We start from the raw sequence: 15,281 nt of genomic DNA, 5'->3' as shown, positions 1-15,281 counted from the left end.
TAGAATTAATTAAAAAACTGTAAGCCTGATTTAACTTTTAAAACTTATTTCTAAAATTGTGAGAACGGAAATGATTGTGCTCACTACGGAAAACGGTTACAACAAAATATTTCCCTCCAGGCATTACATATTTATATGAATTTGTGTCAGACAATAACTTTTAAAAGGTTATATGTATAAAAAAATTAACATTTCTTTATAATTATTCCTTGGATTTCAAAAGGAAATTTCCATTTTTTGACGTAAAATGTCTTTAAAATCACATCGAAACATACGGGTACCAGAACAGAAATTAGTAGCGTAACGAAAAGGTCTATATCGTCCTGTCTTAATAACTCCCAAAATATTATTCTCAGAGACGTAAATGCGGCGTCATTTCATAAATTACATGGTCAGCTCACCGATACGACTTTAAGTATGCGTCACTGGCAAACGGGTTGGTGGGGAGAAGCCACAGCGCAGATCGGCCAAAACTGGCGTTCTCGCTCATTTCCATTCGAGGTAGCTCATGACTTAGACGTGATAGCGCAGTGATTCGTATGTTTGTGTTTAGACTTTGTCGAGATAAATCGATTTAAATAATAATAAGTGTATTTTGGAGAATATTTACGTAAAAAATTAAACAAAAGATGTAAAAAAATATAAAAAATTCAATATGTCAAGACTCAATCCGCGTAAAAGCCAGTCGGAAATATAAATTATGCATATCGTTGGAAAGGGTAGGTTATGAGCAAGTACAGGTATTCCGATGTCCGGTACCGAGCGAGCGAGTTTCGGAAGGGTCGGAAAGGTGAAACGGCGCGCTCAGTGAACGACGCCGACGACGCGAGCACCTCTATCGCTGTTTATTATGCCTTATGTCTCCTATTTCTCATATCACAGACCAATTTTGAACAAAACTGTCGTCGAATATTAGTCGAAATAAATATAATGTACCATTTTTATGTTAAAATTAAATTTAGTACGCAATCAATGTCTCGTTTTTATTTCAATCCGATTCACTAAAAGTGTCTCGCTGACGTACAGACCGACCAATTTATCTGTAAAGTTAACCAAATGAAGGAACTGAAATTTTCGAACGGGGATTTTTAGTTTTATTCAAAAAATACGATGACCCATTTAAGTCTACAGATAAGTTGGTCGGTCTGTAGCTCGGAGGAACTTCATCCAAGGTATGTAACATTTCACGGTAAACCGACGGCTGTGCGCTCCGATACAGCTCCACTCAATTTTTTAACATAATTTAATTTTAGTAAATTAAATACGTTTAGGTTATGAAGCTTGAAGCCGAGAGTTCCAGCGTTCAAGTCCTAGTAAAGTCTGTTATTTTTACACGGATTTGAATACTAGATCGTGGATACCGGTGTTCTTTGGTGGTTGGGTTTCAATTAATCACACATCTCAGGAACGGTCGAACTGAGACTGTACAAGACTATACTTCATTTACACTCATACATTCATACTCTGAAGTAACACCTTTAGGTGGTTCCGGAGGCTAAACAGAAAAAGAAAGAGAGGTTATGAGAAATACGAGGGTGCTTTATTTTTAAAAATTATTGAACATTTATCACCTAACGTACCAAAATTAAGCAGTAAGGAATAAAATAATTTATTTAAAAGGGGATTCGCTCGAAAAACAAAAATATCGGTTTTGGGTTTTTAAATTTTCAAATTCTCCCGCTTTTTATGTTAATTGTATATAATTTATGATATTTTTAAGATGTTTTCAATATTTTTTTTTTTTTTTTTATACTGAGTCAACTAAGGAAAATCCAGTCACGGTATGTGTGACTTTAGTTGGTGTAATTATGTATCTATAAAAATTACAATTAAATTGTAACCCGTACGGTAAGTGTCTCACAGATATCAAAATTTTCTTTAATATAAATACAACTATTTTTACCAAAATTATACTGAAATCAAAAAAGATAAGACACTGTATTTCTATTATCACATTCTGTTATTAATTTAGAATTTTGTTTAAAAGAAAATACGTGTTAAATAAAACTCTTACCGGCCCGATTTCATTTATTAAACAATGAATAATCATACCACCTCTATGAATCATGAAAACTTGCCGTTGGTGAGGGGGCTTGAGTGCTCAGGGATACAGAGTAGCTGGACCGAAGGTGCAACCATATCGGAGAGGTATCTGTTGAGAGCCAGATTAAGGAATGATTCCTGAAAGAGGGCAGCAGCTCTTTCAGTAGTTGTTAGGGACGTGAGTCACAATGACTTAAACGGCCATATCAACATCACTCAGTCCTCTGAGTACTGCGCAGCTGAAAGCAATGGAAAACTACAGCTGCTTTTTTTCCAAGAAAATGTGGCTCTCTGCATTTTCACATAGCAATAATGGAGGCGCCTTCCTTGGTAAAATATTCCGGAGGTAAAATAGTCCCCCGTTCGGATCTCCGGGTGGGGACTACTAAGGAAGGGGTCACCAGAAAATTAAAAAGTAACATTCTACGAGTCGGAGCGTGGAATGTTAGAAGCTTAAAAAAGGTTGGTAGGCTAGAAAATTTAAAAAGGGAAATGGGTAGGACAAATGTGGATATAGTAGGAATTAGTGAGGTTCGATGGGAAGAGGAAGGCGACTTTTGGTCAGGTGATTTTAGAGTAATTAACTCAGCGTCAAATAATGGGCAGGCAGGAGTAGGTTTCGTGATGAACAAGAAGATAGGAAGGAGAGTGGAATATTTCAAGACGCATAGCGATAGAATCATTGTAATAAGGATAAAATCAAAACCTAAACCGACAACGATTGTTAACGTCTATATGCCTACAAGCGCCCATGATGATGATGAGGTAGAGTGTGTATACGAAGAGATTGATGAAGCAATTAAACACGTAAAAGGAGATGAAAATTTAATAATAGTTGGAGATTGGAATGCAAGCATTGGAAAAGGCAAGGAAGGAAATATAGTGGGTGAATACGAGCTGGGCAAAAGGAATGAAAGAGGGGACCGACTTATAGAGTTTTGCACGAAGTATAATTTAGTAATTGCCAACACCCAATTTAAAAATCATAATAGAAGAATATACATTTGGAAAAAGCCAGACGATACTGCAAGGTATCAGATAGATTATATCATGGTTAAGCAAAGATTTAGAAATCAACTCGTTGACTGCAAAACTTACCCTGGAGCAGACATTGATAGCGACCATAATTTGGTGATAATGAAATGTAGATTGGGGTTTAAAAACCTGAAGAAAAGGTGTCAGATGAATCGGTGGAATTTAGAGAAGCTTGAGGAAGAGGAGGTAAAGAAGATTTTTGAGGAGGACATCGCAAGAGGTCTGAGTAAAAAAGATAAGGAAGAAAATGTAGAATGTTAAAAGGAAATTCTTAAATCAGCAGAAGCAAACTTAGGAGGAATAAAGAGAACTGGTAGAAAACCTTGGGTTTCAGACTATATATTGAAGCTGATGGATGAACGTAGAAAATATAAGAATGCTAGTGATGAAGAAAGTAAAAGGAACCATCGGCAATTAAGAAATGCTATAAACCGGAAGTGCAAATTGGCGAAAGAAGAGTGGATTAAAGAAAAGTGTTCAGAAGTGGAAAGAGAAATGAACATTGGTAAAATAGACGGAGCATACAGGAAAGTTAAGGAAAGTTTTGGGGTACATAAATTAAAATCTAATAATGTGTTAAACAAAGATGGTACACCAATATATAATACGAAAGGTAAAGTCGATAGATGGGTGGAATATATTGAAGAGTTATACGGAGAAAATGAATTAGAAAATGGTGTTATAGAGGAAGAAGAGGAAGTTGAGGAGGATGAAATGGGAGAAAACAATACTGAGATCTGAATTTAAGAGAGCATTAAAAGATTTAAATGGCAAAAAAGCCTCCTGGAATAGACGGAATACCTGTAGAATTACTGCGTAGTGCAGGTGAGGAAGCGATTGATAGATTATACAAACAGGTGTGTAATATTTATGAAAAACGGGAATTTCCGTCAGACTTCAAAAAAAGTGTTATAGTCATGATACCAAAGAAAGCAGGGGCAGATAAATGTGAAGAATACAAAACAATTAGTTTAACTAGTCGTGCATCAAAAATCTTAACTAGAATTCTATACAGAAGAATTGAGAGGAGAGTGGAAGAAGTGTTAGGAGAAGATCAATTTGGTTTCAGGAAAAGTATAGGGACAAGGGAAGCCATTTTAGGCCTCAGATTAATAGTAGAAGGAAGATTAAAGAAAAACAAACCAACATGCTTGACGTTTATAGACCTAGAAAAGGCATTCGATAACGTAGACTGGAATAAAATGTTCAGCATTTTAAAAAAATTAGGGTTCAAATACAGAGATAGAAGAATTGCTAACATGTACAGGAACCAAACAGCAACAGTAATAATTGAAGAACATAAGAAAGAAGCCGTAATAAGAAAGGGAGTCCGACAAGGATGTTCCCTATCTCCGTTACTTTTTAATCTTTACATGGAACTAGCAGTTAATGATGTTAAAGAACAATTTAGATTCGGAGCAACAGTACAAGGTGAAAAGATAAAGATGCTACGATTTGCTGATGATATAGTAATTCTACCCGAGAGTAAAAAGGATTTAGAAGAAACAATGAACGGCATAGATGAAGTCCTACGCAAGAACTATCGCATGAAAATAAACAAGAAGAAAACAAAAGTAATGAAATGTAGTAGAAATAACAAAGATGGACCACTGAATGTGAAAATAGGAGGAGAAAAGATTATGGAGGTAGAAGAACTTTGTTATTTGGGAAGTAGAATTACTAAAGATGGACGAAGCAGGAGCGATATAAAATGCCGAATAGCACAAGCTAAACGAGCCTTCAGTTTAGTCTCCCTGTTTAGCCTCTGGTAACTACCGCTTAGATAATTTTTCAGAGGATGATATGTATGAGTGTAAATGAAGTGTAGTCGTGTACATTCTCAGTTCGACCGTTCCTGAGATGTGTGGTTAATTGAAACCCAACCACCAAAGAACACCGGTATCCACGATCTAGTATTCAAATCCATGTAAAAATAACTGGCTTTACTAGGACATGAACGCTGTAACTCTCGACTTCCAAATCAGCTGATTTGGGAAGACGCGTTAACCACTAGACCAACCCGGTGGGTTAGTTTCATAGTGCCTATACGCGAGCCGCCACACGTCAATAATATATATTATGTATTACGAAGTGGGGTATGAATTTTTTTAAATTTTTATACTTGTAACAACTGCGATTAATTTCTTCATTGAGTTAGGAAAGAATTTTTTCTGCGTTCATATGTTATAAGAGAGTATTTTACCACATACTTTTGTTCAACAGAAAGAAAAAAAAAAGTGTTTGTTTTATCATTTTTTAAAACTTAAAACATTTTTACATACAATTCTAATGAATGTATTATATAAATATTCGATAAATATATAAAAAATAATAAACAAGAAAAAAATTTAAAGATAAGTTTGAAAAAAAAAAATTAGGGCGTATATTCAAAACAAGACGTAGGAAACGATTTATAGGACGCGCATGGTTGTACGTATATACGCAAACCAACGTCTAACCCATCCTATCAAAATCTGTGGAATGCAATTACTATCAAGCCGTCCTCCCCAGAAGCCGACAATAGGAACAGATTACGGATATACGAGCGACTCAACTTGATAAAAACATGTTAGCTACAATAATATAAAGAATCGGTAATAACATTTGCATAGTTATCAAAGTTATTTAAATAAATAAATCTCTAAAAGAAAAAAAATACGATAAAGAAAATATATATCAACCGTCAACTCGTTTCGCGTAACTAATTAAATATTTAAAATCATTCGACCCTTTTTCTCAATGAAAAATATCTATGAATAAAATTAATAATGAATTTTACGTTAATATAGAACTGCACTCAATATAAACGTAGATATACCTATTTTTAGCGTGTTTTTTTATCGATTACATCGAACAAATCGATATCCTAAATATAATCCTCTTTCTAAATTAAGTTTTTACAATAAATTTAACGTTTTCATAACTGAAACTCTACCAAACATAGCTTCGATGAAAAATAAAATTATTTTTATTTACCAGGAGGCCAAAAGTTTTGATGTTTTGTTTTTTTCAAGATCCCCTTAATTAAAAAAAAAAAAAACTGATGTAGACACCGCATAACTTCCTTGTACGTCTATTAAATTACATATATTTGTTATTATTGAATTGTTATTCATCGTAAAAATCTTTTTAAATGAGAGGTTAATAATTATTAATTAATCGATTAATAAAATATTAATATCTTGGAGTCATCTTACAGAAAAACTGCAGATTTACTGAGCAGGTACTAAGTGTATGTCAGAGTGCGGAGAAACTGACTAAATGCCTAAATATAATTTTGTCAAAGCAGAGCGCTCCTCGGGCATCAAAAAGAAGATTTTTAGCGACAACCGTAGTGTCAACATTGATGTATGCCGTGCCGGCATCGAGTTGTGCTCTCACTACTAGCAGAAATAGAGACAGGTAGAAGAGAGCACACAGGGGGATACTACTGGGAGTAGTATCAGCCTATAGAACTGTTTCTTACGAGGCCCTCTGTGTGTTCTCGGGAATGTTACCGATTGACCTTATCGTCAGATATAGAACCGACAGGTTTTTAGGGAGAGCAAAAAATGAAGTCAGGGAAAACATAAATAGAATCTGGCAGGAGAGATGGGCGGAGGCTGGAGTGGCTGGATGGACAAGAACTTTAATTCCAGAATTAAAAGGATGGATTAACAGGCGGCATGGAGAAACTGACTATTGGATCACCCAGTTCCTGACGGGACATGGGTGTTTCAATGGTTATCTCCATAAAGCGGGAAGAAGGAATGAACCCACGTGCATGTACTGCGAACAGGACGATGATTCTGAGTGTACGTTTTTAGTATGTAATAAATGGATAAGACTAAGACACGACGCGGGTATTCATGGAAAAACGCCGAAGGAAACCGTGGATTTCATGCTCAGCAGTAAGGAGAACTGGAGGAAGGTCGCTGATTATATAAAGACAGTACTAAAACAGAAGAATGAAGATGAAAAATGGTAAGCGTTTCTAGTAAGTTAGGTTGGGTAGACAGCCTCAGCGGTGAGAACCAACATGCTTAGGTGTGCTGGTTTCAATGATCCGCTGAGGAATCCTTGGGGTGTGCTGTAGGGACAAGAGCGTATTATAAAAGATCCGGGGGTCACATCACGATTTTCAGGTATGATGTGGTTCCATAGAGGACATAATGGAGAATAAAAAATCTCAAAAGAACCACCGGTAGGCCTGACCTGCCATGCCGGTAGGCGGGGAGAGCCTATTAGAGTAATGGACACTACCCTGGGTGGCGTAATACCATCAAGTCGGTCGGGCTCAGAGGAGTAGAGATAAAATATGAAAAAAAAAAATTATTCAATATATTTAAATTAAAAAAAAGGAGAAGAATCCTGCTTCGAACCGATTGTGCCTTCTCCAAAGATCCAAATATTTCATTAATTATAATTTTATTTGGCTATAAGTCTGGAACCAATGAAAATAAGTATCACTTATGATATATCGTAGAAAATTTCTGAATGAGTGCTTATTACAGCAGTTAAGGAAAAATCCAATTTCTTGGGATTCTGGGCTTTTTTGGACAATTTTGGTTCAGTCGATTACAATCAAAAAGGAAGATGCACAACTAGATGTTACAACAGTCCTAGATCCAAAATTTCAACATCTTACGGCTAATCATTTTTGAGTTATGTATTGAGATACATACGTACGTACAGACGTCACGCCAGTTATTTTTACACGGATTTGAATACTAGATCGTGGATACCGGTGTTCTTTGGTACAAGACTACACTTCATTTACACTCATACATATCATCCTCATTCATCCTTTGAAGTATTATCTGAACGGTAGTTACCGGAGGCTAAACAGGAAAAAGAGAGAGAAAGAGACGTCACGCCGAAACTAATCAAAATGAATTCAGGGATGGTCAAAATGGATATTTCCGTTGAAATATGCAAACCAAAATTTTTCGCGATCACAATACTTCTTTTATTTCGTAAGAAGAAGTAAAAATTAAAAGAATTAGACACAAAAAAAAAACAACTATTTATATATTTTTTGGAAATATTACGAAAAACTTTTCAAAAAATATTCATGTACAGATTAAGCTTAAAAAATTTGCTTCAGTAAACTTTTCTCTAAATCTAATAACCTCTTAAAGATTAAAATAAGAAAAAGAAAATTTTCAAAAACCTTGTCGCATTTTACATCCGAGGTCTATAATTTAAAATAATTGCACCCGTTTCTTGATATATTCAAAATATGAACTACAAAAATTTTTTCAAAATTTTTCAACCGATGGGAGTTAGAGAAAAAGAACAAAAAACATATATTTTAATTTCAAGACAAGAGGTAGATTAAAAAAAAATTCGCTTTAATAAAGTTTTCTGTAAAATGCTTCTGAAGAAAACTGAAATCGTTTTTTTTCGCCATATCCCCGTTACTCCCGTAACGAATTAAAAAAAAAAATGAATACGATAAATGTCCCTTATGTAGAAACATTTGAACTAAATTAGATGAAAACCGGTTCGATCCAATCCTGAGATATAAGGGAAAAATTAGTGTGACACATATATACATAAATATGTTTTTATTAGTCTAGATGAAACTAGTTGGACCCCAAACGTTTCGATTTATAAAAAAAACCCCGATCGGTTAATTTTGAAATGATCACTATATTTTCCTTAATAAAACAATTCAAGCTGTACTTTTTCTTTCAGTAAGTCATCGACGATAGCACACATCTAAGAAAAATGGAAAGTTAAAAAGAAATGAGATGAAGACTCAAATCGTGAGACCTCTCCATTGTGAGGAGCATCCCACCCGGCTAAGATTCAAAATAATTAACTATATAAAAATCTGTAAATGGAATTGAACTTCAAACTGAAGCAAGTTAGAAGCAATTGCCATTTTGGATTTAAAGTAGGAACATTCTCGCCCACCATCATGAAAAAGGGCATTAATAATTGTAAGTAGATTTAACATTTTTCGGACCAAAATTGCCCGAAAAAGCCCAAAATTTAAAAATTTGGTTTTTTTTTAAACTGCAGTTATAATCCCTAATTGAGAGCTTTTCAACGACATATCGTAAGTGGTACTTATTTTTATTGGTTCCAGAGTTATAGCCAAATAAAATTTCTATTAATGAAATATTTGGATTTTACAAGGGGAAGGCACATTGGTACGAATCCGACTTCATTTCCGACTTTTTTTTTAATTTAGATATATTAATTTATTAATAATTAATCTCTGATTGTATAAAAAGTTTTACAATAAATAATTATTCATTAATAGCAATAAAAAGAAAAAAATGAAAAAAAAAATCATAACTTATTAGTGAAATAAAACTTATGTACTTTTTAAAATCTGTAAATGTAATTTAATAGGCGTACAAAGAAGTCATGTGATGTCCACATCAAATTTGATGCAACATTTGATTATTTAATTTTAATTGAAAATCACAATTTAGAATCGTATTATTTTTATTTATGCATTCGTTTCGGTCTTCTTGATAATAAATATCGGTATAACATTTAGTAATCTTCTCCTATTTCGTTTTCGTTATGGTTTTATCATAATAATTTAAAAAAAAACATATTACTAGTCAAATATAAGACTTACATTTATTTAAAGAGTAATAAAGGGACTTTTACTCAAACCTAATATTTCAGGTAAGATTGTTGAATTAATAATTGTATAAATATTTTTAGTTAATAAAAACTAATATTTTAGCAGTCTGAATTTAAGAGAGCATTAAAAGATTTAAATGGCAGAAAGGCTCCTGGAATAGACGGAATACCTGTAGAATTACTGCGCAGTGCAGGTGAGGAAGCGATTGATAGATTATACAAACTGGTGTGTAATATTTATGAAAATGGGGAATTTCCATCAGACTTCAAAAAAAGTGTTATAGTTATGATACCAAAGAAAGCAGGGGCAGATAAATGTGAAGAATACAGAACAATTAGTTTAACTAGTCATGCATCAAAAATCTTAACTAGAATTTTATACAGAAGAATTGAGAGGAGAGTGGAAGAAGTGTTAGGAGAAGACCAATTTGGTTTCAGGAAAAGTATAGGGACAAGGGAAGCAATTTTAGGCCTCAGATTAATAGTAGAAGGAAGATTAAAAAACGCCATACTTGGCGTTTATAGACCTAGAAAAGGCTTTCGATAACGTAGACTGGAATAAAATGTTCAGCATTTAAAAAAAATTAGGGTTCAAATACAGAGATAAAAGAACAATTGCTAACATTTACAGGAACCAAACAGCAACAATAACAATTGAAGAACATAAGAAAGAAGCCCTAATAAGAAAGGGAGTCCGACAAGAATGTTCCCTATCGCCGTTACTTTTTAATCTTTACATGGAACTAGCAGTTAATGATGTTAAAGAACAATTTAGATTCGGAGTAACAGTACAAGGTGAAAAGATAAAGATGCTACGATTTGCTGATGATATAGTAATTCTAGCCGAGAGTAAAATGGATTTAGAAGAAACAATGAACGGCATAGATGAAGTCCTACGCAAAAACTATCGCATAAAAATAAACATGAACAAAACAAAAGTAATGAAATGTAGTAGAAATAACACAGATGGACCACTGAATGTGAAAATAGGAAGAGAAAAGATTATGGAGGTAGAAGAATTTTGTTATTTGGGAAGTAAAATTACTAAAGATGGACGAAGCAGGAGCGATATAAAATGCCGAATAGCACAAGCTAAACTAGCCTTCAGTAAGAAATATAATTTGTTTACATCAAAAATGAATTTAAATGTCAGGAAAAGATTTTTGAAAGTGTATGTTTGGAGTGTCGCTTTATATGGAAGTGAAACTTGGACGATCGGAGTATCTGAGAAGAAAAGATTAGAAGCTTTTGAAATGCGGTGCTATAGGAGAATGTTACAAATCAGACGGGTGGATAAAGTGACAAATGAAGAGGTATTGCGGCAAATAGATGAAGAAAGTAGCATTTGGAAAAATATAGTTAAAAGAAGAGACAGACTTATAGGCCACATACTAAGGCATCCTGGAATAGTCGCTTTAATATTGGAAGGACAGGTAGAAGGGAAAAATTGTGTAGGCAGGCCACGTCTGGAGTATGTAAAACAAATTGTTGGGGATGTAGGATGTAGAGGGTATACTGAAATGAAACGACTAGCACTAGATAGGGAATCTTGGAGAGCTGCATCAAATCAGTCAAATGACTGAAGACAAAAAAAAAAGCAGTTATGTAACTGTCCACATTTATTAAAGAATTGGAGGATCGTATCTCACTTTCAAATGAAATAAGTTTAAATGAAGTGCAGCTAAAATACGTACATGTAATTATATAGGCGTACAAGGAAATCACGCGGTGTCCATATCAGATTTTTTTAAAAATAACTTGGGATCATTTCCGTCAAGTGTTAAGTAATTATTTTTCATTAGATTCTTTCATCTGTCTATTTTTCTTTTAAACGTTATACTAATTAACGTTTTCAAGAATTACAAAACGTAGAGAAGACATGGCAATGAGTCATCATCAATCATTTGTATGTTATAAACGTTCTTAGCTTTGATGACGTACATGGTATTCGAAATCTAACGGGTAATTACAACCACCCACCTACCGGGTTGGTCTAGCGGTGAACGCATCTTCACAAATCAGCTGATTTCGAAGTCGAAAGTTCCAGCGTTCAAGTCCTAGTAAAGGTTTGAATACTAGATCGTGGATACCGGTGTTCTTTGGTGGTCGGATTACAATTAACCACACATCTCAGATATGGTCGAACTGAGAATGTACAAGACTTCACTTACACTCATATATATCATCCTTATTCATCCTCTGAAGTAATAGCTGACGGTGATTCCCGGAGGCTAAACAGGAAAAAAAAGTCGGGTAATTACAACCATCAAATGGTATATTACTCGCAAGTTTATACAAAACTGAAAAACTTATGATTTATTTAATTAAAAATCTCATTGATAACTTTTCAGTTCAACCTACTAATAATAACAACACATAATTGTATCACTTACTCTGTTCCATCAATAATCAATATTGTTTCACTTGTTAGCAAATTATTAAGGGGAAAACCATTACGATATATATACGTACAGACATATTTTTATGTTTTTTTTTGATTTAGATGAAACCTAGATATTAACATTTGAAAAAAATCCGATACCCCGTTTTTGATTAGATGAACATAGTTTCCGCTGAAATGTGCTAGTTATATTGGCCAGGAAAATAAAAATAAAACAAATAATAAAAAAAAAATATCTAAAAAATTGTGTAAAATGTATATTAAAAAATATTCATTTACAAATTTATTTCACAACTGATTTAGCAATTTTTCTTTCATTTTATTTCCCTAATTAATAATTATTACATTTATTAAAATAAAGGATTGAATCTTTTTTCTTTTTCTTTCTGTATTCGTCTGTAAAATAAAATTTCTGCCAGAGAAGTAAGACTGAAACCCGATTTTCTTTTCAATGTTAATTTAATACAAGGTGAACATGCAGTGTTCAATGTATTTTTAAGTTTTCAGAAAACTCTGAGTATTGAGCCTTATCAAAATTAATTCATAATTATATAAACATTTTTGATGTCCGCAACTTTCACTTGCATTCTGTAGAGGGTTTTTCTGTATATAAGATCAATATTATTCCGATTAGTAAGATATAATCCTTGAAGTATTTCGTTATTTTTTCTTTATAATTTACAAACGATATTTTTTTCTTTTTGGAGGAGTATTTAAAATGTATATTGCATTTCTGGTATCATTTTAACTAAATTTTCATAAAATTGTAAGGCATATTTAAAATTATTAATTTACCAAAGTGAATAAAAAATTTTTCACAATTTACTTCTTGATGTGGTGTTATTTCAAAAGAAATTATGAAGTCCCAAAAATAGAAGCCCAAATTGTAACGTTAGGTATGAGGAGCTCGACCAAACGATGGAATAAAATAACTGCGTTGAGTTTATTTGGCGCCAGTGTTACTCAGGATTTTTTTCAACAAATCCTAAGATATATTGCAGCTTATTTGTCTTCATAATTACAATTAAATTTTTATTTTTTTCGTTTGTTAAGTGCATGGTAGTTTAAGATCATGTAATTACGTAATCTCTGAAAAAAACATTTCTTGAAACTTAACGAAAAAGATCTATAATAGAAAGCATGCTTTGTTGATAACACCGTTTGCTTTATTATAACTGACAATAGTATTCTAATTTTAATAATAATAATATTAATACTGCATTTAATAAGTTATATTCGTATATAAGATATTTTTGGAGATACAAATAATAAATGCCCATTTAAGTATTAAAAATACATCTTAATTGTTTATTATTATAAATATATAACAATTATTAATAGAGTTAATGCTTATGATCCGTTGATACTACAGAACTGGACTAATCACGTTGCAAAAACAAATAAGACGCCCACTCAAAACACGTGACTTCACCAGTTCCTGCACCATCATTGACGCTTATTATCATAACGGTTGTCTCCAACAAATATAACTGGAAACAATAACTTTTGTAATTCTCTAAATTATCATATCTTCCATTTCAACCTATTCAAAAGAAAATCTTACTGAAATATAACTAGTCTATTTATGAATCAAGCAATTGTTGTTGACATAATACTCGTAAAATTTGGGGATGAATTTGTCATAACCACAATAAAATATTAAGAAGCTACATAAACGCTAATTTTTTAATTGAAAAAAAAAAAACTGACAGCAAAGTTGTAATAACTTTCTGGCATTGGTTGTTTATTCTTGTATACTGGAAAAACAATATAAATAAGAGAAAAACATTACCTTAAATGTCTTTTTTCGGATGGTGGGGAAGTATATTATGATAAAATTTTATTGTAAAATTATCATTAAATGTTTAAATTAATAAAAAAAACCTGATAACACATTTACAGGACTTTTCCGTCACGCGGTTTTTTTCTTATTCACGGCTTACACACACAAAACTTAATTTATAATTTTATTTAAATATAATACTTTTTTCGTTTATTTAATTCAGTGATTCTAACTAAAGCTCGCGCGCATACCGTATTTAATTCGCGCGGGTGTGGCGCTACTAGTGGCCATTTTAAATACTATTATTCACTTCTTTCTTTTTCCTGTTTAGCCTCCGGTAACTACCGTTTTTAGATAATACTTCAGAGGATGAATGAGGATGATATGTATGAGTGTAAATGAAGTGTGGTCTTGTACATTCTCTGGTCTCACTTCATTACGTATAAATCTTTCGCCTTTTACTATTATTCACTTATTTAATTCTACCGCTCACTGTGACGTCACAACATAGCAGTAAACTACAACAGCTGAACGTGTGCTACACTAGCGTTCATTGCGGTGAGACTGAGTACTATTGATACAGTATACTCTTTCTTTTTTTCTTTTTCCTGTTTAGCCTCCGGTAACTACCGTTTAGATAATACTTATGAGGATGATATGTATGAGTGTGAATGAAGTGTAGTCTTGTACATTCTCAGTTCGACCGTACCTGAGATGTGCGGTTAATTGAAACCCGACCACCAAAGAACATCGGTATCCACGATCTAGTATTCAAGTCCGTGTAAAAATAGCTGGCTTTACTAGGACTTGAACGCTGGAACTCTCGACTTCCAAATCAGGTGATTTGGGAAAGATACAGTATACTCACCTTTTGTTTTCCTTACTCCCCATATGCCAGACCCGTAATTAAGCATAGAACAGCGTAGGGGGTGTCCTTTCTACTCCAACAGCCCTTTCCACCTACCGGCATAGCAGATCGGATCTTTATTTTATATTATATTAGTAAGCCATTACTATTAGCAACCCACAGTATCCAACTTTCTGTGCAGTTTTTTTTAGCAGTGTTCCTATATGAGGCTATCCAGCTTCCAGTTGTAATTAATCAAAAACTACTACAAGGGGTCCCCGACCCCTCAACAAGAACGGCCCGCCTCGGCGAACCGCCTTCTCCAGATCGAGGCTGTCTTCCCTAACTAAACACACTCACGGTCGATCGAGGTCCAACCGTCACGGGATTTTGTCTTCAATATTCTACTAGCTAGCTTCTCCACATTTCCCCAGGCCTGCCTACTGGAAAACATATAACTCATAGTCCTCTCTGGAATAAGCCAGGTCAAACCCAGCTCCTATCGAAGACCGCCTCACCTACAACAGTGGTATATGGCGTGTTCTGTGATTCGCATTATTTACAAGCAGAGGTAGCGCGTTTAA

General features: G+C 33.7%; 1 protein-coding gene across 1 annotated transcript in view; it reads right to left on the bottom strand.

The window, feature by feature from the left end:
* LOC142333255 (uncharacterized) overlaps window positions 1–15,281 on the bottom strand; it is a 496,762-nt gene that overhangs the window by 45,469 nt on the left and 436,012 nt on the right. The gene's annotated exons all lie outside the window — the stretch shown is intronic.

The sequence above is a fragment of the Lycorma delicatula genome, chromosome 12 (assembly GCF_047948215.1).
Source record: "Lycorma delicatula isolate Av1 chromosome 12, ASM4794821v1, whole genome shotgun sequence".
In the NCBI taxonomy this organism is placed as follows: domain Eukaryota; kingdom Metazoa; phylum Arthropoda; class Insecta; order Hemiptera; family Fulgoridae; genus Lycorma; species Lycorma delicatula.
This window is presented reverse-complemented; position numbering and strand designations above follow the sequence as displayed.